Here is a 25,957-nt window from a genome sequence, read left to right as displayed (position 1 = left end):
CTCAGTAGCGACATATGGCTCTTGACGACAGCATCAAGTAATGCAGACCTAGCCATCTACCTTAATTCCAATTACTGATATGTTTGGATTTCTTTTGCGCTTTCTAGTTGTCCCTTTTTTTTTCCATATTTCTTTTAATCATGTTCCTTGCCTAGTTTCAGAATTTTTTTCTCATTCTAGTTTTTCCTTCTACCTGGTTCAGAAATTACACATTCTACTTACATCAGGCAAAATAAACTTTCAAATAAAAGCTGTAATAAGAGACAAAGAAGGGCATTCTTGAGGTTCCTCAAAAGATTAAAAATAAAACTACCATGTGATCCAGCAATTCCACTTTTGGATGTTTATTCAAAGAAAATGAAAACACTGATTTGGAAAGATATCTGCACCCTCATGTTCATTACAGCATTATTTACAACAGCCAAGATGTGGAAACAACCTGTGTCCATGATGGATGAATGGATAAAGGAGATGTGGTATACAATGGAGTATTATTCAGCCATGAAAAATGAATGAAATCTTGCCATTTGTGACGACATACGTGGGATCTTGAGGGCATCATGCTAAGTGAAATAAGCCAGATAGAGAAAGACCAATACTATAAGATCTCACTTACATGTGGAATTTAAACAAAAACCAAGCTCACAGATACAGAGAATAGATAGGTAGTTGCCAGAGGCAGGGATGGGAGGTGGGTGAAAGGGATGAATGAAGTCAAAAGGTACAAACTTCCAGTTACAAAATAAATAAGGCCTGTGGATGTAATATACAGCATGCTGACTATATATAGTTAATAGTTATATAATAATATATAGCTAATAATATTGTATCGCATATTTGAAAGTTGCTAGGAGAGTAGATCTTAAAAGCCCTCATCACAAGAAAAAAAGGTTTTTCATAACTATGTATGGGGGTGGATGTTATCTAGACTTATTGTGGTGATCATTTTGCAATATATACAATTTTGAATTATTATGTTGTACACCCGAAACTAAGATAATGTTATATGTCAATTATACCTCAGGGAAAAAAAATGAATTACACAGTCTATTCTTATTCTTTTCGGCATTTCCTTAGACACTTTAACTTATCAATTTAATCTGTCGAAGTCTAACACTGTTCAGTCTTTTTTCTCCAAAGTCTTTGAGACTGCCTGCCTGTATCCAATCTCGCCACCTGCAGGCTGTTCTCCACATAGCCATCAAAGTGAGATTTTGGGTAAATATTTTTATGTGTAATATTTATTTAAAATCATACATAATCTCACATAAAGACATCTGTTTAACAAAAAATATTCTAGGATAAAAAGTGTCTTTTTCTTACCCTTCCAAAAATGAAAATTGCTAATGAAAAGGAACAAAACCAACTCAAGTGTGACAGAGAAGCAAAAGTAACAAAGGACTGTGAATTCACTTCTTTTTTTAGTGGTTTCAAACATCCTACATTTATTTGTTTACAATTTTTTATTGAGGTGTGATTGACATACAAATAATCTGTACAATTTAATGTGTAGATCTTGATGAGTTTGAAGATAAGTAAATACACATGAAATTGTCACCATTAACAGTGCTATAACCTGTAAAAGTTTCCTCCTTCCTTCTTTTTGTTGTGATAAGAACATTTAACATAATATCTACCTAAAACACTTTTAAGTATACAGCACAGTATTGTTAACCATATGCATTAGGCTGTATAGTGGATCTCTAGGACTTATTCATCTTCTGTGACTGAAACTCTGTCCCCGTTCAACACTAACTCTGCATTCCTCCTTCCCCCAGCCCCTGGCACCCACCATTCCACTTTCCATTTCTATAAGTTTGACTGCTATATCCTCACATAAGTGGAATCATACAGTATTTGTCCTTTTGTGTCTGGCTTATTTCGCATAGCCTAGTGTCCTCCAAGTTCATTCTGTTGCAGCAAATGACAGAATTTCCTTCTTTTCTAAGGCTGAAAAATATTCCATTGTATGTATACACCACAGTTTCTTTATCCACTCATCCACTGATGGATGCTTACGTTATTTCCAAATCTTTGCTATCATAAATAATGCTTCAAAAAACACGGAAGGGGAGGTATCTCTTCGAGATCTTGATTTCAGTTATTTTGGGTTTATACTCCAGAAGTAGGATTTCTGGATGGTAAGGTAATCCTGCTTAATTTTTTAAGAAAGCTCTATATTGTTTTCCATAATGGCTGCACCATTTTGCCTTTGCACCAACACACACACACACACACACAAACACACACACACACCCTGCTGAGATACTAATTGGAATTGCATTGAATCTATAGGTCAATCGATGTTGACATAGAACTTATGTTTTCACAATATTAATTCTTCCAATCCTTGACCACAGCATATCCTATTTATTCAGATTTTCTTTAATTTTCCAACATTTTATACTTTTCTGTGTAGAGTTCTTTCACTACTTTCATTAGATTTAGTCCCAGATATTTGATTTTTTTTATGCTATCGTAAGTGGCATAGTTTTCAAATGTATTTTTCTAGAGTCGTTGCTGATACATAGAAACATCACTGATTTTTGTATTTTGATTTTATGTTCACTGACCTTGATAAATTCATATATTAAATCTATGTTTCGTTTTCTACATACACAATAATGTATGTAATCTGCAAATAATGGCTTTTATTTCTTCTCTTGCAATCCTTTTCCTTCATTCTTTTTCTTATTGTACTGGCTAGGACCTCCAGTGCATTATTGATAAGACATAGTGATAGCAATCCCAATTTTAATAACCCACCCTTAAGTGTGTTGTTGCTTTTGATATTTTGTTGACTTTTTTTTAGCAGATTAAGGATGCAATACTCTGTTTAGACTTTAATGCAAGTTTTTATCATTAAAGATGTTCAATATTCCAATGGCATTTTTTGCAGAATTAGAAAAAAAACACTCCTAAAATTTATATGGAACCACAAAGGACCCTGAATAGCCAAAGACATCCTGAGAAAGGAGGACAAGTCAAGAAGTATTACACTTCCTGATTTCAAGCTATACTTAAAAGCTATGGTCATCAAAAAAAAGTATGATAATGGCATAAAGACAAACAGAGTGATAGGACAGCACTGAGAGCCCAGAAATAAACCCAAGTGTATATGGTCAACTAATGCATCACAAGGGAGCCAACAATACTCAATGGAGAAGACAGTGTCTTCAATAAATGGTGCTGGGTTACTTGCATATTCACATATAAAAGAGTGAAACTGGATTCATATCTTACACCACTCAAAAAAATTAACTTGAATGGGTTAAAGACTTAAAAGTAAGATATGAGACTCCTAGAAGAAAACATAGGAATAAACCTCCTTGACATGGATCTTGGTAATGATTTCTTGGCTATAAAGCATGAGCAACAAAATCAAAAATAAACAAGTGGGACTACATCAAACTACAATGCTTCTGCACAGCAGAGGAAACCATCAGCAAAGTGAAAAGAAAACCTACAAAATGGTAAAAAAAATTTTGAAAATCATATATCTGATAAAGGGTTAATATCCAAAACATATCCAAAACTCACAACTCCATGGCAAAAAATAAACAAATAAAAATAAAAATGGGCAAAAGACCTGAATAGACATTTCTCCAAATAAGATATGTGAAAGGTCAACAGATACATGAAAGATGCTCAACATCCCAGGTCATTAGGGAGATGCAAATTAAAACCATGATGAGATATCACCTCACACCTGAGAATGGCCATCATCAAAAAGACAAAAGATAAATGCTGGGGTGAGTGTGAAGAAAAGGGAACCCTTGTGCACTGTCCGTGTGATTGTAAATTGCTACGGCCACTATGGAAAACAGTAGAGAGGAATCAAAAATAGAATTACCATATGATCCAGCAATTCTGCTTCTGAGAATATGTCCAAAGGAAACAAAGACACTACATTGAAAAGGTATCTGCACCCCGTTGTTCAGAGAAGCATTATTTACAATAGCCAAGACATGGAAACAACCTAAGTGCCCATCGATGGATGAATGGATAAAGAAGATGTGGTACATATGTACAGTGGAATATTATTCAGCCATAAAAAATGGGGAAATCTTGCCATTTGTAACAACATGAATGGACCTAGAAGGCATTGTATTGAGTGAAATAAGTCAGACAGGAAAAGACAAATACTGTATGATCTCACTAATATGTGGGATCTAAAACAAAACAAAACAAAATTCTTAGAAAAAGAGGTCAGATCCCACCAGGAGTAGGGGAGGAGGAGGGAGAATTGAAGGAAGCTGATCAAAAGGTACAAATTTCCAGTTATAAGATAAATAAGTCCTAAGGATGTAATGTACACCGTGGTGACCATAGCTAGCACTGCTGTATAATATACAGGAAAGTTGTTAAGAGTAAATCCTAAGAGTTCTCGTCACGACAAGAACATTTTTTTCCTCTTTCTTTTCTTTTTATTGTATTTATGTGAGAAGATGGATGTTGGCTGAACCTATTGTGATAATCATTTCACAATGTATATAACTCAAATCATCATGCTGTATGCCTTAAACTTATGCGGTGATGTATTTCAATTATTTTCTAATAAAACTAAAAAAAAGATATTGAATTTATCAAAAGCTTCCTGCATGTCTTTTGAGATGATCTTATTTTTTCTTTTATTATGCTCATGTAATGAATTATAATCATTGACTTTTCAATGTTAAACCAACCTTGCATTCCTGGAAGACACCAACATGGTCATGATTTCCTATCCCTTTTGTATATTATAAATGCTCACTCAAATTTTCATTAGAACCTTTGATTTTGAGTTCAAGAGTGAGATTGACCTCTAATGTTTCTGTCTCATACAGCCTTTCTTGGGACTTAGTATCAAGGTTATGCTGGTGGCAAAAAATGAATAGAGAAGAGTTCTCTCTTTTTCAAAACTCAGGGAAAGCGTGTGTAAGACTGGTGTTATTTCTCCTCACTTTTAGCATAGAGCATGAGTGAAGCCACCTGGGTCTTCTTTGTGGGAAGTCTTCTTTGTGGGAAGGCTCTTAATTACATAGAAAATTTTTTAAATATGTGAGATTATTTATATTTTTTATTTCGTCCTGTGTCCACTTTAGGATGTTGTATTTTTCTAGAAATTTCTCTATTTCATCTAAATTTTCAAATGTATTAAAATAAAAGTTTTTTAGTTCCCTTATTATATTCTAATGACTGTGGGATATGTAACCCAATACCTTTTTCATTCCTAATATTGGTTATTTGTGCTTTCTATTTTTTTAACTCAGTCTTTCAAGAAGCTTATAAATTTTATTCAGATTCCCTGGCAACCAGATTTGGTTTTGTCGATTCTTTCTACTCTAAGTTTTCTATTTCATTAATATCTGCTCTTATCTTTATTATTTCCTCCCTTCTATTTTCTTTGGGCTTAATTTGCTCCTTTTTAAAAACTTTTTGAAATATATGCTTAAATAATAATTCATTTTCAGTCTTTTTTCTTTTCTAATACATATATTTAAGTATATAAATTACCCCATAAGCACCACTTCAGATAGATCTAATTTTTATGTGTTGTAATTTTAGTATCATTCAATTCAAAATAATTCATGATTTCTATTGTGGTGTGTTATTTGGGTTATTCAGGAATATATTTCTTAATTTCAAAATTTATAAGTAGTAAAATTAAACAAAGAAACAGGAAACGATGGTTCATTCACAAGAACAAAAGATCTTGACAGAAACCATCCGTGAGGAAGTCCACTCACTGGAACTACCAGTCAAAGATGTGAAATGGACTGTCTCAGATATGCTCAGGGAGCTAAAGCAAAACAAGAAACTAAAAGGAAATGAACCAAAGGAATCAGAAAAATGGGATATGAACAAAATGAGAGTATCAATAAAGAGATAGGAGTTATAAAAAAAATAAACCAAGAAAAATTCTGGAGCTGAAAAGTACAATTGAAATGAAAAATTCACAGAAGAGTTTGACAACACATTTGAAAGGGTAGAAGAAAGGATCAGCAAGGCTGAGGATAAGACAACTGAAATTAGCAAGTCTAAGCATAAAGTATAGCAATATACACATCATACACATCGTCCAAAAAGAAGAGAGAAAGGGACAAAGAAAAGACCGGAAGAAATAATGGCCAAAAGCTTCTTAAATCTGAGGAAAGACACAAATACACATATCCAAGAAGCTCAACAAACTCCAAGCGTGATAGATTCAAAGAAATCCACACCAACACATTATAGTCAAATTGCTGAAAGATAAAGGAGACTTTTGAAAGCAGCAAAAGAAAAGCAATTCATCATTTTCAAGGCATCTTCAAGATTAATAGCTGTGGGGCCAGCCTGGTGGCACAGCAGTTAAGCTTGCACGCTCCACTTTGGCGGCCTGGGGTTCACTGGTTCAGATCCTGGGTGCAGACCTATGCACCACTTATCAATGTGGCAGGAATCCCACATATAAGATAGAGGAGGGTGGGCATAGGTGTTAGCTCAGGGCCAATCTTCCTCAGCAAAAAGAGAAGGATTGGCAGTGGATGTTAGCTCAGGGCTAATCCTCCTCCTCAAAAAAAAAAAAAAAAACACAAAACCCACAGATCATATCATACTCAATGAAATACTGAAAGCTTTTCCTCTAAGACAAGGAATAAGACAAGGATACCTACTTTTGCCGACTCTAATCAACATAGTACTGGAATTTCCAGCCAGAGAAATTAGGCAAGAAAAAAAAACAAAAACCATCCAAATTGGAAATGAAGTAAAATTTTCATTTGCAGAGCACATGATCTTATATTTAGAAAACCTTAAAAATCCATCAAAAAGTTGTTAGAGTTAATAAATGAAAGTTGCAGGATACAAAATCAACGTTCAAAAATCAGTTGTCTTTTTACGTATTTGCAATGTGCTACCCAAAAAGAAAATTTAAAAATAATTCTACTTACAATAATATCAAAAACAATAAAATATTTAGGAATAAATATAACCAAGGAGGAAAAAAAGATTTTTACACTGAAAAATACAAAGCATAGCTGAAAGAAATTAAAGAAGACCTAAATAAGTGGAAAGACATCCCATGTTCATGGACAGGAAGATTTAAAATTATTAAGGTGACAGTATTATCCAAAGTGATCGGTATATTCAGTGCAATTTCTATCACAATCTCAATGGCAATTTTTGCAGAAATAGAAAAACTTATCCTATAATTCATTTGGAATCTCAAGGGACCCCAAATTGCCAAAAATACCTTGAAAAAGAACAAATTTGGAGGATTCACACATTCTGATTTCAAAACTTACCGCAAAGCTACAGTGATTAAAACAGTGTGCTACTGGCATAAAGATAGACATATAGACCAATGCAATAGCATAGAGAACCAATAAATAAACTCTTACATATATGATCAATTGATTTTTAACAAGGGTGCCAAAACCCTTCAATGGGGAAAGGACAGTCTTTCCAACAAATGATGCTGGAAAAACTGGATATCCACATGCAAAAGAATGAAGTTTGACCTCACCATACAGCATATCCAAAAATTAACTCAAAACGGATCAAAGACCTAAACTTAAGAGTTAAAACTATAAAACTCAGAAGAAAACAGAGAGGGCAATCTCCCTGTCATTGAATTTGGCATTGATTTCTATTTTTAAGAAAATGATTTTATCAAGATATAATTCACATACCATACAACTCAACCATTTAAAGTGTACAGCTTAATGGTTTTTGGTATTTTACATTATTATTATTTTTAAACTGTAGAAATATATACATAACTTAAAATTTGCCATTTTAACCACTTTTAAGTGTACAATTCAGTGACCTTAGTTACAACGTTTTATGATGTTGTGCACCCATCACCACCATCTGTTTCCTAAATTTTTTCATTACCCCAAGCAGAAACTCTGTAACCATTAATCAACACCTTCTCAAATCCCTCCCAAAAGCCCTAGTAACCTCTAATCTACTTTTTGTCTCTATAAATTTGTTTGCTCTATTTACCTCATATAAGTAGAATCATATAATATGTGTCCTTTTGTGTCTGGCCTATTTCACTGATCATAATGTAGTCAAGGTTCATCTAGCTGATAGCGTGTATCAGAACTTCAGTCTTTTCATGACTGAATAATATTCCATTTTGTGCATATACCAAATTTTGTTTTCCCGTTCATCTGTGATGAACTCTACTTTTTGTAGATAGGTTATTTTTACCTTTGATTGTGAATTATGACGCAATGATCATTGGCATATGAGTATCTGTTTGGGTATTTGCTTTCTCTTCCTTTGAGTATATACCAAAGAGTGGAATCCTGGATCTTATGGTAATTCTATGTTAGGCTTTTTAAGGAACTGCCAAACTGTATTCCATAATGGTTGAGCCATTTTACATTCCCACTAGCAACGTACAAGTGTTCCAATTTCTCCACAGTTTTGCCAAAACTTGTTAATTTCCATTTTTTAAATAATAGCCACCATAAAGAGTATGAAATGGCCTCTCTTGTGGTTTTGATTTGCATTTCCCTAATAGCTAATGATGTTGAGCATCTTTTCATGTGCTATGTGCTTTGGAGAAATGTTTATTCAAATCCTTCGCCCACTTTTAAACTGGGTGGTTTGTGTTTCCCTTGTTGGGTTTAAGAGTTCTTTTTATATTCCACATGTTAATTTTTTATGGGATATATAATTTGCAAATATTTTCTCCATTTCTGTGGGTTTTCGTTTCACTCTCTCGGTAGTGTCCTTTGATATGCAAAAGTTTTTATTTTTGACGAGATCCAATTTATCTATTTTTTTTCTTTATTGCCTGTGCTTTTGGTGTCATCTCCAAGAAACTATTGCCAGGTCCAATTTCATAAAGATTTTCTCCTACATTTTTCTCTAAGAGTTTTATAGTTTTAGCTCTTAAGTTTAGCCACGTTTGATCAGGCCGCTGGTAAGCCTGGGACTGGCATAGATGACAAGTCCCCCTGTGCGACAAAATGCTAGGGGAAAAATGCTCTGCTCCTAAAAAGCTTTCTGCTACTCATGTGGATGCTCATCACAGAGGCCCCTACACTGACAAGGCGGAACATACACAGCAAGCGTATCATGCTGATCAGTTAAACTTGGAAACTAAATTTTCCTCCACCCAAAGCATGCAGATGTGTGAGTAACCATCTAAGAAAGGAGGACTCCAGGGAATTCAGATTTCTTCCTGGGGAGGCACAGGGAAGGGGAGAGCATAAATGATCTTTGTGTGTCATACTGCTTCTGAACTCTTCCCCTTCCTTCCAAAGAAAATTCCCAGTGCTGCCTTGCAAGTTGCTCTGAGAGCTTTGGATTCAGGCTGACCACTGAGCCTATGACCACATCTGCCAGGATTGCAACCGCAGAGGGTGGCCTCAGTTCCTGTACTTTCCACACAAAGCATCTGCAGATGCATCTTGGGAATTCTTCTATTTTTGTCTTTAAAAGCTTGACCCCCTAAATTTTGTCAGTTGACCCGTGTTGAAGAACAAAACCTCAGGGCCCAGCCCCATGGCTGAGTTAAGTTCACATACTCTACTTTGGCTACCTGGGGTTTGCAGATTTGGATCCCAGGTGTGGACCCACACACTGCTCTTCAAGCCACGCTCCTGTGGCATCCTGCATAGAAAAACTAGAATGATATGCAACTAGGATATACAACTATATGCTGGGGCTTTGGAGATGGAAAAAAGAGGAATATTGCCAACAGATTTGTTAGCTCAGGGCCAATCTTCCTCACCAAAAAGCATACTTTAGAAAAAAAGAATAAAAATTTAACCAAGTACACTTAAAGATCTAATTGGCTTTATCTAGTAATTCATGAGTTGGGCAGCTTCCTATCTAACAAGTAGAAAAGAGCTCTGAGGAGTTGTACAAAAAATGGAAAGTTTTTATAGTCCTAAAGAGAATGGGACAAAGAAGGTAAAAGAGTGGATTATTTCAGGCAAGATCGCCTTCCCTTAGGGAAGATTATCTCATTAGAGTTGATCAGGAAATTCCAGACTGATTGGCTTAAAATTCCACTCTTGGGAGAGGCTGAAACTGCGCTTAGGCTGGGTATTAAGTTTTGGTAGGTTGTAGCATAAATGACTCCAATTTGGGCCAGTTGTTTCTTTGTAATAATTCTCCCCTTTTGATCAAACTCTCAGCCTACCTGAGAGATATGTTAAGAAATTAAGGGATTAGCACCAGTCTCAGCTACCACTCTGTAGTTCTCAAAGCTTTTGCTGATCCCTGTTTTGTGTGTTTATTTATTCGCATGTTTATTTGTTTGTTTGTTTGTTTGCTGAATCTGTGTGGTATTCGCACAAATTGTGGTCACAATTTGAGACAAGATTTAATCAGTCATTGTCTTGATTTCTGTTTTTGACAGTCTAGTCTTAGAGAATTCATTTTTCTTGGTGGTTAGCAACTGCAAACATGCATTTAAAGCTTTTGGGAGAATATAACACACCAGGGAGATTATTATGATAACTATAAGCAGAATAATTCCCAGTGTTTGGACTATACTTCAGAGCCATGGTGCTTAAGACCCAAGCCAAGAAAGACTCTATTGAGGGAGTCACCGTTTTAAGCCAAGTGGCTTGCTCAGTGGTCTTATGTTACTGAGTTTCAGGGTCCCCAAAAGTGTTAATCAAGGAACAGCAGGTAATGTTGGACACAGCACAGATACCTCCTTGCTCAACTGAAAGATAATCCTGTTATCAAGAACAACTTTCACCAGAGAGTCTAAGCATCTTTGCTGGGCAGCTAGCTAGTGTCTTAGCAATGGAATCTTCAATGTCTCCCAGAGTTAAGGAGAAGCTTTTTTTTTTTTTTTATCATTTTCTCATTTGTATTTACTCCTAAGCCAGGGGTCAGTCAGGTTTTTAGCACATATGAAAAAAGAATCTCCTAGCCTGGAGTAAAAAGTCATCCTAAATGTCTTACAAAGATGGGTGTTGCTGGTGAGATCTCTTAGCGAGTGGGAGAAATCTCATCCAGATCACCAATGGGAATGTGGGGATGCAAATGTACTAAGATTCATGTAGGTAAATGTGTCTAATTGGGACATACACTTAAAAATCCACACAGGTTGTTCTGATCATAAAAGTTGAACTCAATAAGAGATTTCTAAGCAGATCCATTATAATTTGCAGTGACATTTGGAATAGAAGACAAGTTGGCCAAGGGGAGTTCCAGGAGATCTCTCACATCATGACTATCCAGTGATCTGAAAAGTTACCCCCCTTCTCAATGGCCTGGGAGATATGGATGAGGGTGTTATCTTTCCAGGCCAATGCCAGAGTAAAGGAAAAAGAAAGAACCGAGGATTTCCTGCTTACCTGAAGCATTAAGTCTTGACCCAGCGTCTTGAGAGGGAGCAGTCTGTCTGAAGGTCAGCTCTTTCTCTTCTTCATCAATTTGATCCACAGGTTTCCAATATCTGCAAGGATCAGATGTCAGGTGGAGTCTCCTTTAACTGTGAGATGGGTACCCAAGGTTCAAGTCCTTGAAGTTTGTCCGCCATCTGAGTAATGAGGAGGTTCTTGTGTAATCCCTTCCAAGGAGATTCAAGGTCAGCCTCTGTTCTTAGTGACTTATCAAAAGTCCTTTCCAGGAACCTCCTGGTAGATGAAGTACTTTTTCAGGAATGCTTTTACAGAAGCATCAGAATAAAACAGTAACTACTGTGAAAAGACTGAAAGATGCTCATTATTAAAGATCTGATGAGAGTCTATTATTGACAAGGAAATTTGGTTGTCTCCATAACATGAAACATTTTAAGATAATAACTAGAATTATGACTCATAGCGTTATACCAGGACACATCAGAATTTTAGGAATTTCATACAATTTCTAGAACACATATTAATAACCTTCACCTATGCAATATAACCTAAGAAGGTTTATCATCACTTACTCGACAATGCTTCCCATATAATTTAGCATACCAAATTAGTGTAACGTCTCCCTTTTACAGAGAGAACAAATCTTTTGAGAGGTTCCACGGGCCCTCTGGAAAATCCCAAAGTTAATTCGAGGTCAAAAAGACTTCATTTAGAATTAAATTTGGGGAAGTTTGTCAAAATATCAAAAGGTTTTAGAACACTTGACTAAATAAGAAGCACAGGATATTCTGAAATAATAATTGGGTATCTATTTAACCAAAGTGATAATTAAAGACTTCACAGGCAAATATAGAAGGTCACATAGTTGCAAAAAAAGAAAAACCAATAGAAAAAATACCTTATCTCTTTTAATACAGAAGACTTAGTTTTCATAAGTAATTAAAGACCTGATGATAAAGATGGCATGATGGGGCTGGCCCAGTGGTTCAGAGGTTAAGTTTGCACATTCTGCCTCTCAGTGGCCCAGGGTTTGCTGGTTCGGATCCCAGGTGTGGACATGGCACTGCTTGGCACACCATGCTGTGGCAGGCGTCCCACATATAAAGTAGAGGAAGATGGGCACGGATGTTGGCTCAGGGCCAGTCTTCCTCAGCAAAAAGAGGAGGATTGGCAGTAGTTAGCTCAGGGCTAATCTTCCTCAAGAAAAAAAAAGATGACATGAAACACAGCAATTTATTGTGGTAATACACAAAATCTTTGCTCTCTAGGCAGATTTCCCAAAAAGTAAAGAAACTTTCACAAACTGTTACCAGAAGCAGACCAAAAGACTGAGAAAACATTGTCTTTTCCCAGATTGTGTGAACCTGAAATTCGTTTGGGTTGGGTTCTGTTGTATTTCTGAGAATTTTAGGAATACTTAATTTATATGCACCTAATTTTAAACCAGTTAAATAGAGCTTTTTTACAAATTGATTTTGCTAATACCATCTGGAGGTAAAAAAATACCATAAATCTACAACATACATATATAGACACACACAAACATATAGACACATGCAAACAGAGACTTTTAGCTTGCACTTTAGGTTACTGAAATTATCTACAAAATGATATGAAACTCACTAGCTACAAAATGAGTTGAATCTAACTTGTTTTTCTGGCAGATGAGATAAGTTAAGGTTACCTGCTCAGATGGCTAAAGACCCATGAGATTTTCATTGATTTCATTTTCAAATGACCTTTCCCCCTTTTGATAAGATTTCTTGATTTCTTTCTTGACATTCTAGTCCTAGCGAATTCCTTTTTCTTGGTGGTTAGCATCCGCAAACGTGCATTTAAATCTTTTGAGAGAATACAAGCTAATACTAATACTTCCCTGAAGTTTGCATTTCAAAGAGAGGATATGGATAAGTTCCTGGAGAAGAACAGACAGAACATTGACAACTCAAAGGCACAGAGACAAAGCCTTTGAGATAGATAGGGGAGGTTTGGGGATTGCTAAAGGGGATTGATGAATTGTTTGAATTGTTTCTGGACTCACACCTCTGATTCTGTAGAGATTAGAGATGTAAAACGAGGAAAGCTGTTTTTAATTACTCAAAGAACTGGGTTGCTACTCAAATGGTATCAAAGGAGGGATACACCATCAATCGATCTTGGAAAGTTTTTCTTTCTCTCTGGATATGTTTAGCTTAGGGGAGAAGAGCTAAAAAACTTCTTATCAGGCTTTGAGTAACTTTTGTTTCCCGTGGCTGCTTAAGGGGATAATGTAGCAGTTTACCAGGAAACCCCTCAGGGTCCTGTCAACCCTGGGAGGGGCCCATATGGGGCTCTCCCTTGAATTTGCATAGGACCTTTGAGGACAATCTTGTTTCCCACTGTTCCAACTGATTCCATTTGAGGCATCAATTTCTGGGCCAGTGTTTTGATAATGGACCCCTAGAAGGGAGCAAGGGGCGAGGCCTAGGTATTAGTTTAGGTCTCTGGCCTTGGAGCTATTGTGCTGTAAGGCCAATAGCTAAGTGGTCTTTTGTATATCATCTTGCTCTAAAGTCCTTTCAAAATGTTCAGCTGTAGCCATGAGTTTAATCAAACCAGTGGCCTCTCACCCTATTTTGTGCCTTATTATCAAGAGGCAATCCATTTACAAGCAGGGCAGCAAGAGCAGGTTGAGCGACTTTAGTAACTGTATTGAACCCAGAATGACGTAGGAAGAGAGCTTCCAAAGGGACTTGAAAGTTGGCCACAGATTCATCTTTCTTTTGTTTGTATGTTTGAATAACAGACCAATCAAGGTGGGCAGCGAAGACTCTAGGAATGGCTTCTAACAGCTTTGTTGTTATGGGGTGAGTTTTTTTTGGTCCATGAGGGGACCACGTTGTAGATGGAGGATCTCAAATATCATCCTCAGCATTGCGCCATTTTCCTTCATGCATCCATTCTTGGACTCCCACAGGTCCTACCAATATGTGCACAAGCTGATAAAGATCGAGTATCCCAGAGTCATAGGCCCCTATAATGACTCTAAATTCTTCAAAAAACTTATGGGGCTCCTCCCTAGGTTTAGGAAATTCTTTAATGATGGCCCTTAGTTTGGCCTTTGACCAAGGAGTGAAAGATACTTGAGGAGGATCACTTGCAAAATGGGGTGGTTTTATCTTCAAAGGTAACTGCCTAATAGTCCCTTTAGAGTGGAAAGGTAGTTCAGAAGAGAATTAGCATCATATGAGCGCTCAGGTAAAGGAGGATAGACAGGAGCAGTAAGAGTCACGTCGGTCTTATTGTCCTTTGTTTTAGGTACCTCTTGTGTCTTTAATTTTTCGTTAGCCTTTTGTAATGAGTCTTGTAGTGAAGCCACTTTAGACTCTTGAAGCACTTTAGAAGCTTCTGCATATTGGTTAAGGTAAACATCCCATTCCGTTGGTTCAACTTGGGATCTCTTGCTCACAAGTGCACTTCTTAAACGAATGACCTTGTCTAATTGGAACATTCTCCATAATGGCCATTGTAATTCTAGGTCATCTCTGGTAAGATTTTGCAATTCTGGTGAATAGCTACAGCTTCCAGAGTCATAGTCCTTAAACATAAAGTAAGCAGGTGTGCCAGCAGGTGGCGCACTCAACCCTTTCCATATAAAGGATCCCGTTTCTTTCAGCTACGTCTTTGGGATTCTCAAACTAATACCTAAGGGGTACATGCTGTGGGTCCTATCAGGGGAGACTTTGGGCTTGCTGGTGAGGGCTCTAATGGCTTTTAAGTGTTCAACTCATGCCCACCAATTTTTGTGGCTTTTTGACTTCTGAAATTCCCATCAGCAATTACCCTTTCTGTACACAAAATAAGACAAGCACGTGCACCCTAACACACCACCAGTAACCAAAGAAACATTACTATGGACTGGCCCATAGAAGGCCATGCGCACGACCAACAATTTCCGGCGTGGACTAAACCAGCAGACCCACGTCAATGGGGACTGTGGATTGAAACTGGAGAAAGGACTAAACCAGTAAACCCCAGTAAATGGGGACAGCAGGCTGGAACTTGGGAAAGGGGTTACAAACAATTGGGAATCGAAGACTGAACCAAAGGCTAGGGACTCACACTTTGAATGGAACTGTCTGCCAACTCAAGCTGATCCACTGATCCCTGGGCTGGAAAGCCAATTCAATGAGAATCTCAGCACAGGGACAGTAGAGCTCGAAAGAAAGAGGGACTTACCCACATCTCTCAGAAACAGTGAGACAGACAGTGAACTCAGAGGGTTGGTGGGGCACCACGCCTAGGTTTCTCATGGTTCCCAAATGCTGTCAGAAGTTTGCTTAGGGTTAGGGCCCAGATGGCAGCATACGTGGACTCTGAGCTCACCTCCTTGTGAGCTCACAACTATTTTTGGAACAATTACCCTTGAGAGAGAAGTGAAAACTGGATAAAAAAAGAACCCCTGCAACAAGGGACAGTCCTGACTGAGGCAGAAGAGGCAGAAATTCCTTCTGGAGAGAAAAAAGCCACCTTTGCAAGCTGTGGCACTGCACAGCTGGCGAGGAGCAAACATAAGGTACGCAGCCTTCCCTGGAGGAGTGGGGTACCTGAGTCGGGGGAGGATTACAGCTATAAGCATCCTTCAGACTCAACACAACCGAGATGAGTGTCATAGTATCTGGCTTTGCTGGCTATTAACTTCAGTGGGGAATACCCTTAAAAATCTGCTGGACATAAGCTGAAGAAAGTCAGCTCTTAAAGGGCCCATGCACAAATTCACCCCTCTCAGAAAGCAACCTAAAATCACCAGAAAGAAAGGTGCACAGTCCTTTGGTGAAAAGAGACTCACCTGATAGGCTCTGGGTGCATCTCAGTGAGAGGTGAGGCCTCTTCAGGGACTGAGACCTCAACAACAGCCATTACTGTGAGCTAGTACAGGCGTGTGGACACAGACACTGGCAGACGCCATTGGAGATCTTCCCCTGGCCTGTTAGCCCGGGGTCTGCCACACACACTGGAGTGCTGGTTTAATCGGGCTCAGCCAGGGCAGACAGCCCACCCTAGGGAAAGACTCCACTCAACAGCAAGCCCTCAGGCAACTTTTCGACGTGCATAGACTGGGTGCCTGAATCCACTGCAGGCAGGCAACTTGCACTGCTTCTGCAGGGCAGAGCATGCATGAGGAACAGTGGAGTGGGTGGGGCGCTGGTGGGGTGTGTGGGAGCCTCTGTAGTGTGGTGACTGAGTATGCTCCAGGGAGCCAGGACGTCTGCATGGGCCAGGACTGTGTTGACAGTGTGTGTGGACCGGCAGGCTTTGGGGCTTATGAGCAAAAGAAGACCACTGCTTCACAAACAGCCAAATTGGGCTTGGCCCTGCCTGCCAAAGCCTGAAATAATTGGGTGCTTCTGCACCTGGGGCAAGCCCCACTCAGCTGCAATCCTGAGAGAGCTGACAACAGCCTTCCAAGAGGGAGGCCTACAGCAATTGTAAGCCCCTGTGCCTAGCAACCAGCCATTCTGGGAGCCTACTCACTTGACAGAAAAATTGCAACAGGAATCTGCTATTAGACCTTGCAGCCATCTGTGCTGGGGCTCGTCAAACCTGAGAAAGTGACTGAAGGGTCCACAGCAGCCACAGCAGCTGAGCATTACAACCAGCCAGCCAAGGGGACAGGCTAACCTCCCTGTGCACCTGCAGCAAGAGCAACCCTGCTGCAGCAGAGGGACACATGTAGCCCACACAGGGGTCACTGCTGCAACATTTGGACTGGAAAGTAAAAGGAAGCACACTGCTGGGCCTCAACAGGTATCTCTTACATAAGGCCACTTCTCCAAAATCAGGAGACATGGCTGACCAACCTAATACATAGATATAAGCACAGAGAAAGAGGCAAAATGAGAGGCAAAGAAACACATTCCAAGCAAGGGAACAGGACAAAGCCCCAGAAAAAGAACTAAATGAAACAGAAATAAGCAATCTACCTGACAAGGAGTTCAAACAAAAAGTCATAAGGATCCTCACTGACCTTGGGAGAAGACTTGATGAACACCATAAGAATGTCAACAAAGAACTGGAAAATATGAAAAAGAACCATTCAGAAATAAAGAATACAATACTGGAAATGAAAAATTCACTAGAGGGACTCAATAGCAGAGTAGATGATACAGAAGAACGGATCAGTGAGCTGGATGAAAGACTAGAGGAAAACACCCAAGATGAAGAGATAAAAGAAAAAAGAATTAAAAAAGAACATTACAGTCTAAGGGAACTCTGGGACAACTTCAAGTGCACTAACATTCGTATTATAGGTGTCCCAGAAGGAGAAGATAAAGACAAAGAGGGCAGAGAATCTATTTGAAGAAATAATAACTTAAAGCTTCCCTAACCTGAGGAAGGAAACAGACATCCAAATACAGGAAGCACAGAGAGCACCAAACAAAATAAAGCCAAAGAGGCCCACACCAAGACACATTATAATTAAAATGTCAATAATTAAAGATAAAGAGAGAATCTTAAAAGCCACAAGAGAAAGGCCAAAAGTGACATACAAAGGAAACCCCACAAGGCTATGAGCTGACTTCTCAGGTGAAACCTTGCAGGCTATAAGGGAGCAGCAAAATATATTTAAAATGCCAAAAGGAAAAAACCTACAGCCAAGACTATTGTACCTGGCAAGGTTACCACCCAGATTGCAAGGAGAGATAAAGAGTTTCCCAGACAAGCAAAAATTAAAGGAGTTTCTCACCAAGAAACCAGTTTTACAGGAAATGCTAAAGGGATTTATTTAGGTGGGAAAGAGAAGACCACAAACATGGATAAGAAAATTACCAAGAAAAAAAAAAAGGCAATAAAATCACTGGTAAAGGCAAAAATACAATAAAAGTAGCAGATCAACCACTATGAAGAGGATATGAAGATCAAAAAACAAAAGCACTAAAATTACCTATTTCAATGATAAAGGGGTAATGGCTACACACACACCAAATAAGAGGTTAGACAGGATATCAAAAACATAAAGTATGGGAAGAGGGGAATAAAAAAGCAGAGCTTTCAGAAAGAGGTCAAACTAAAGAGACGGTCAACTCAATATAGATCACTATATATGGAGATTACTATATATGAACCTCATGGTAATCACAAACCAGAAACCTATAATAAATACACAAATAATTAAGACAAAGGAATCCAAACAGAATACTAAAGAAAGCCATCAAACTACAAGGGACGAGAGCAAGAGAAGAAGAAAGGAACAGAGAAGAACTACTAAAACATCCCCAAAAAAGTAACAAAATGGCAATAAGTACACATTTATCAATAGCTACTTTAAATGTCAACGGACTAAATGCTCCAATCAAAAGGCACAGGGTGGCCAATTGGATAAAAAAAAAAAAAAAACAAGACCCATATAGATGCTGCATACACGAGACACACTTCAGACCCAAAGACACTCATGAACTGAAAGTGAAGGATGGAAAAAGTTACTCCATGCAAATGGAAAAGGAAAGGAAGCTGTGGCAGCAACACTTATATCAGACAAAGTAGACCTTAAAACAAAAACTGTAACAAAAGACAAAGAGCAGCACTACATAATGATAAAGGGAACAGTCCAACAAGATACTATAACACTTGTAAATGTCTATGCACCCAACACAGGAGCACCTGAATATACAAAGCAATTATTAACAGACAAAAAAGGAGAAATAGACAGTGACACAATAATAGGAGGGGACTTTAACACTCCACTTACACCAACGGATAGATCATCCAGACAGAAGATCAATAAGGAAACATTGGCCTTAAATGACACATGAGACCAGATGGACTTAGTAGATATATACAGAACATTCCATCCAAAAACCAGAGAATACACATCTGTTCAAGTGTGCATAGAACAGTCTCCAAGATTCATCACATATTAGGCCATAAAACAAGTCTCAATAAATTTAAGAAGATTGAAGTAATACGAAGCATCTTTTCTGACCACAAAGGTATAAAACTGGAAATCAACCACAGGAAGAAAACCAGAAAAGCCACAAATATGTGGAGATTAAACAAAATGCTCCTGAACAATGATTTGGTCAATGAAGAAATCAAAGCAGAAATCACAAAATACCTGGAGACAAATGAAAATGAAAATATGACATGCCAAAACCTATGAGATACAGCAAGAGAGGTTGTAGGAGGGAAGTTTACAGCAGTTCAGGCCTACCTCAAAAAACAAGAAAAATCCCAAATAAACAATCTGGCAGTGCACCTAAAGGGACTGGGAAAAGAAGAACAAACAAAGCCTCAAATCAGGAGAAGGAAGGAAATAATAAAAATCAGAGCAGAAATAAAAGAAATAGAGACTTTAAAAATTAGAAAAAAATCACTGAAACCAAGAGCTGGTTCTTTGAAAAGATAAACAAAATTGACAAACCTTTAGCTAGACTCACCAAGAAAAAAAGAGAGAACGCTCAAATAAATAAAATCAGAAATGAAAGAGGAGAGATTACAATGGACACCTCAGAAAAACAAAAGATTATAAGTGAATACTATGAAAAACCATATGCCAACAAATTGGATAATCCAGAAGAAATGGATAAATTCTTAGAAACATATAAGCTTCCAACAGAATCAAGAAGAAATAGAGAATTTCAATAGGCTGGTCACCAGTAAGGAGATCTAAACAGTAATCAAAAATCTCCCAAAAAATAGGGGCCAGCCTGGTGGCACAGCAGTTAAGTTCTCCCATTCGGCTTCGTCAGCCTGGGGTTCACTGGTCCAGATCCTGGGTGCAGACCTTTGCACCGCTTATCAAGCTGTGCTGTGGAAGGTGTCCCACATACAAAATAGAGGAAGATGGGCACAGATGTTAGCTCAGGGCCAATCTTCCTCAGCAAAAAGAGGAGGATTGGCAGCAGTTGTTAGCTCGGAGCTAATCTTCCTTAAAAAGAAAAAAACTCCCAAAAAGTAAAAGTCCAGGACCAGATGGCTTCTCTGGTGAATTCTACCAAACATTCAAAGATTTAATACCTATTCTTCTCAAACTCTTCCAAAAAATTGAAGAGGAGGGGAAGCTTCCTAACTCGTTCTATGAAGCCAACATTACCCTGATTCCAAAACCAGGAGAGGACAACACAAAAAAACAAAATTACAGGCCAATATCACTGATGAACATTGATGCAAAAATCCTCAACAAAATACAAGCAAATCAAATACAACAATATAGTAAAAATTCATACACCGTGATCAAGTGGGATTCACATCAGGGATGCAGGGATGGTTCAACATCTGCAAATCTATCAACGTAATACACCACATTAACAAAATGAAGAATAAAATGACACGATCATCTCAATAGATGCAGAGAAAGCATTTGACAAGATACAGCATCCACTTATGATAAAAATTGTGAACAAAATTAGTATAGAAGGAAAGTACCTCAACATAATAAAGCCCATATATGACAAACCCACATCTAATATCATTCTGAATGGAGAAAAACTGAAAGCCATCCTTCTAAGAACAGGAACCACACAAGGATGCCCACTTTCACCACTCTTATTTAACATAGTATTGGAAGTCCCAGCCAGAGCAATCAGGCAAGAAAAAGAAATAAAAGGGATCCATATTGGAAAAGAAGAAGTGAAACTGTCACTATTTGAAGACAACATGATTTTATATTAGATGTAGAAAACTCTAAAGAATCTACTAAAAAACTCTTAAAAATAATAAAGAAATACAGTCAAGTTGCAGTACATAAAATCAACATACAAATATCAGTTGTGTTTTTATACACTAACAACAAAGTAGCAGAAAGAGAAATTAAGAATACAATCCCATTTACAATTGCAACAAAAAGAATAAAACACCTAGGAATAAACTTAACCAAAGAGGTGAAAGATCTGTACACTGAAAACTGTAAAACATTGTTGAAAGAAATTGAAGACATAAAGAAATGGAAAGATATTCCATGTTCTTGGATTGGAAGAATTAGCATAGTTAAAATGTCCATACTTCCTAAAGCAATCCACAGATTCAATGCAATCCCTATCAAAGTTCCAACAGCACTTTTCACAGAAATAGAACAAAGAATCCTAAAATTTATATGGAACAACAAAAGACCCCGAATGGCCAAAGGAATTCTGAGAAAAAAGAACAAAGCTGGGGGTATCATACTCTCTGATTTCAAAATATACTACAAAGCCGTAGTAACCAAAACAGCATGGTACTGGCACAAAAACAGACACAGAGATCAATGGAACAGAATCGAGAGCCCAGAAATAAACCCACACATTTATGGGCAGCTAATATTTGACAAGGGAGCCAAGAGCATACAATGGAGAAAGGAGAGTCTCTTCAATAAATGGTGTTGGGCAAACTGGACAGCCACATGCAAAAGAATGAAATTAGACCATTATCTTTCACTATACACAAAAATTAACTCAAAATGGATTAAAGACTTGAATGTAAGACCTGAAGCCACTAAACTTCTAGAAGAAAACGTAGGTAGTACACTCTTCAAGATTGGTCTTAGCAGCATATTTTCAAGTACCATGTCTGACCAGTCAAGGGAAATGATAGGAAAAACAAACCAGTGGGACTACATCAAACTAAAAAACTTCTGCACAGCAAAGGAAACCACCAACAAGACAAAAAGACAACCTAACAACTGGGAGACAATATTTGCAAACCATATATCTGATAAGGGGTTAATATCCAAAATATACAAAGAACTCACATATTTCAATAACAAAAAAAAAACTAACAGCCCAATTAAAAATGGGCAAACGATCTGAACAGACATTTCTCCAAAGAAGATATACAGATGGCCAACAGGCACATGAAAAGATGCTCAACATCATTAACTACCAGGGAAATGCAAATTAAAACTACAGTGAGGGGCCAGCCAGGCAGCGCAGCGGTTTAGGTCAGCCCGTTCTGCTTCAGTGGCCTGGGGTTCACCAGTTCAAATGCCAGATGCATATGCAACACTTGGCAGGCCGTGCTGTGGCAGCTGTCCCACATATAAAGTAGAGGAAGATGGGCACAGATGTTAGCTCAGGGCCAGTCTTCCTCAGCCAAAATAGGAGAATTGGCAGCAGATGTTAGCTCAGGGCTAATCTTCCTAGAAAAAAAAAATACAATGAGATATCACCTCACTCCTGTCAGAATGGTTATAATTAACAAGACAGGAAACAATAAGTATTGAAGCAGATGTGGAGAGAAGAGAACCCTCATACACTGCTGGTAGGAGTGCAAACTGGTGCAGCCACTATGGAAAACAATATGGAGATTCCTCATAAAATTAAGAATAGAACTACCATATGATCCAGCTATTCCACTTCTGGGTATTTATCCAAAGAACATGAAAACGCAAATGCAGAAAGATCCATGTATCCTTATGTTCATTGCAGCATCATTCACAACAGCCAAGACTTGGAAGCAACCTAGCTGCCCATCAAGAGATGGATGGATAAAGAAGATGTGGTTATTTATACACGATGGAATACTACTCAGCCATAAGAAATGATGAAAATCCAGCCATTTGTGACAACATGGATGGACTTTGAGGGTACTAGGCTAAGTAAAATCAGTCAGAGGGAGAAAGTCAAATACCGCATGACGTCACTCATAAGTAGAAGATAAAAACAATGACAAACAAACGTAGAATCAGAGATTGGATTAGTGGTTAGCAGAGGGGAAGGGAAAGGGAGGGGCGGAAAAGAGCAATTGGGCACATGTGTGTGGTGATGGACTGTCATTAATCTTTGGGTGGCGAATATGATGCAGTCCACACAGAAATCAAAATACATAACAATATACACTCGAAATTTATATAAGGTTATACCCAATGTTATCACAATAATAAATAAATAAACAAATTAAATAAAAAAGACATTTGCTTCAGACCCCACCACTGGACCGATGGGCCACATCCATGCTCTTCTCTTTGCCAATAAGCACTTTGGAGTGGAAAAGATTCCTCAAAGCCACATTCAGTAGATTTGTGAAACAGTCTTAACCTCTGGAGAAAACCTAGCTAGAAAGAAGAATTTAACAGCAAAGACTCCACTGGTGTATGAATGGTACCAAGAATATTACGTGGGGGCTGCTCACGGCCTGGCAGGAATTTACTACCTCCTGATGCAGCCCAGCCTTCAGGTGAGCCATGCGAAGTTACATAGTTTGGTCAAGCCCAGTGTAGACTATGTCTGCCAGCTGAAATTCCCTTCTGGCCATTGCCCTCCACGTGTGGACAATACTCAAGATCTGCTAGTCCACTGGTGCCACGGTGCCCCTGGGGTAATCTACATGCTCATCCAGGCCTATAAGGTGTTCAGAGAGGAGCGCTATCTCAGCGACGCCCGGCAGAGCGCTGACCTGACCTGGCAGTACGGGCTGCTGAAGAAGGGCTACTGGCTGTGCCACGGCGCTGCGGGCAACGCCGACGCCTTCCTGGCGCTGTTCAACCTCACACAGGCCAGGAAGTACCTGTACAGGGCCTGCAAGTTCGCTGAGTGATGCTTGGATTACGGAGAACATGGGTGCAGAACACCGGACAACCCCTTCTCCCTCTTTGAAGGAATGGCTGGAACAATCTATTTCCTGGCTGACCTGCTAGTGCCAGAGAAAGCCTGGTTCCCTGCATTTGAACTGTAAAAGGAAAGCTTGCCCCCTGCGATTGACTGCATGACCCTTTCTGTGTATCAGGCCTGGGCTAAGTGCTGTCGTTGCTTTTCAAGGAAATAGAGAGTCCAACTGTGTACTTGATTTAGTGGATTTTTTTTTTCAGAATTTGTCTTTAGTGCAGTTCGTTTTATCATTTATTTTTACTTTAAGATACCAAGAAATCTTTTAACTTCAGTTTCTTCCTATAAGAAGGTTCGATGATACATGCAGTATTTTGAGGGCATATGTATATATATTTAAGAACTAGGAGGAAATTTTATTCTTATTTAAGCTTATGAATATAACCATCTGTTACTGTTCTAAAAATGTTTAAAAGAAACTAAATGTGGTTAAAAAAAGATAAATATATGATTACTATTAGACATTGCCCTCCACCTCTGCTCTCCAGTATTTTGTCTCCAGCAGGACAGATGGTTTTATGACTCTACTTTTCTCTGGGAATTCTGAAAGGGAACAAAAATAAAGCTGTATGCTTTCAGGACAGAAATTGCAAGAGTTGCCACCTGAGCAAGGGACCCAAATACCATTTTTCAAATTCCCAATGCTTATTTAAACTAGAGAGAAACATACTTTCAAATTTAACTCTTTCTGTTAGTCAGCATCCAGGCTCTGTAAGCCAGTGTTTTTTTATCAAAAACTTCTAAAATGCAATGGTCGTTGTGAAAATTCTGATTTGAAGGTTAGTTCAGGGTAAGCTAACAAAAACATTTATTGTTTTTTTCTAAAATAAGCCAGTGTATTTTGGAACTACTTACTTAAATTTATTTGTTCTTTGGAATTAGTATAAGATCCGGAATGAGTTTGCTGTGTGTGAATATGTTGTGACCCGGGATTGGAGTCCACGCTGTCTGACTGACCTTCTAAACGTTGACTTGTGTTTTACTTACCGTGCAATGATTGTGCTATAGTGCTGCCCATTGGGGACGAGCCCTAAGGTATTTTCCTTCCTACCAATCTATCTGGATTTTGGTCTTTTCACTAAATCGTACAGCTCTCTACTTCTGTTTAAAAAGGGGAGGGTGTTAGATAGCCAGTGACTCGAGCAGAGACACAGAACTTTTGACAGAGATGCTGCTTGTGTAGGAGGCATTACCCAGGGCCGGGCTTAGAGCGGACAGGTGCCGTCTTTGCATGTCCTTGGCTTGACGTTCATCAGCCTTGAGCCCTCGGGGCCGGGATGATATGGCAGGTGCAGACTCCCTGGCATGTCACATTCTGTGTAGATGTTTTGACTAATCAGCTTCACTCCTCCTCCTTCCATTGCTGCCTTTCCCAAGCTTTTTTCGTCTTTTCTACGTTTTGACTGATTTTAGAACATTTTGCAGCTTTCGAAAAAACAGGGTCTAAGAATTTTAAATGTGCCTATTTCACAGCTCTTGGTCACAAAAATATGCTATTTTTATTGGAACTTTCAACTAAATTGCCACTGGATGTATGTTGGTGCCTGTGTGTAGCAGTCCCCTGTTATTTTCCATTTAGCACCAAAATAGCTAATGTTATTGGAAATTGACCCTTTAAAGGCTGCCGACAGTAGGATCTGAAAAGCAGCCCACTACTCAGTTCCTGGGATCAGCTTCCTGCTCTGCGACTTGTGCTCGTTGGGAACCACCTTGTGCCTCTCCGATTTCCTCATTGCTACTGCTTAGCCGCGTGCAGCCTGTGCCTTTCTAGTGAACATTTTGGATTCACGGGACAGCTCATTTGCCTTTGGCTGCGTGTCCAGCTTGAAAGAATAAAGCCCATTTGGTTTAGTTAAATGTCTTGCTATGCTGTACCTGCACACTTTCTCTTAGCCAGAGGAGGCTTCATCACAGTGCTTCTCCAAACATCTTGGTTAATTTAACCCCAGCAAGACTTCAAGATAAGGAGAAGAACATTTAGAATAAGATTCTTTCTAATATTTGGATTACAGTTTAGCTACTGTCATCCCTTAACAAATTCATCAGTACAAACACAGTTCATTTCATGTTCTTTAGCTATTTAGGACTTACTAAGCT

The 25,957-nt window shown here is 38.6% G+C and overlaps 1 pseudogene; it reads left to right on the top strand.

Moving 5' to 3' along the window:
• The first annotated feature begins 23,195 nt into the window (after window positions 1–23,195).
• On the top strand, window positions 23,196–25,735 carry LOC103565540 (glutathione S-transferase LANCL1 pseudogene; annotated as a pseudogene).
• Window positions 25,736–25,957: the final 222 nt, after the last annotated feature.

The sequence above is a fragment of the Equus przewalskii genome, chromosome 6 (genome assembly GCF_037783145.1).
Source record: "Equus przewalskii isolate Varuska chromosome 6, EquPr2, whole genome shotgun sequence".
NCBI classification, from domain to species: domain Eukaryota; kingdom Metazoa; phylum Chordata; class Mammalia; order Perissodactyla; family Equidae; genus Equus; species Equus przewalskii.
Note: the sequence above shows the minus strand (reverse complement) of the source record. Positions and strands in the feature narration are given on the sequence as shown.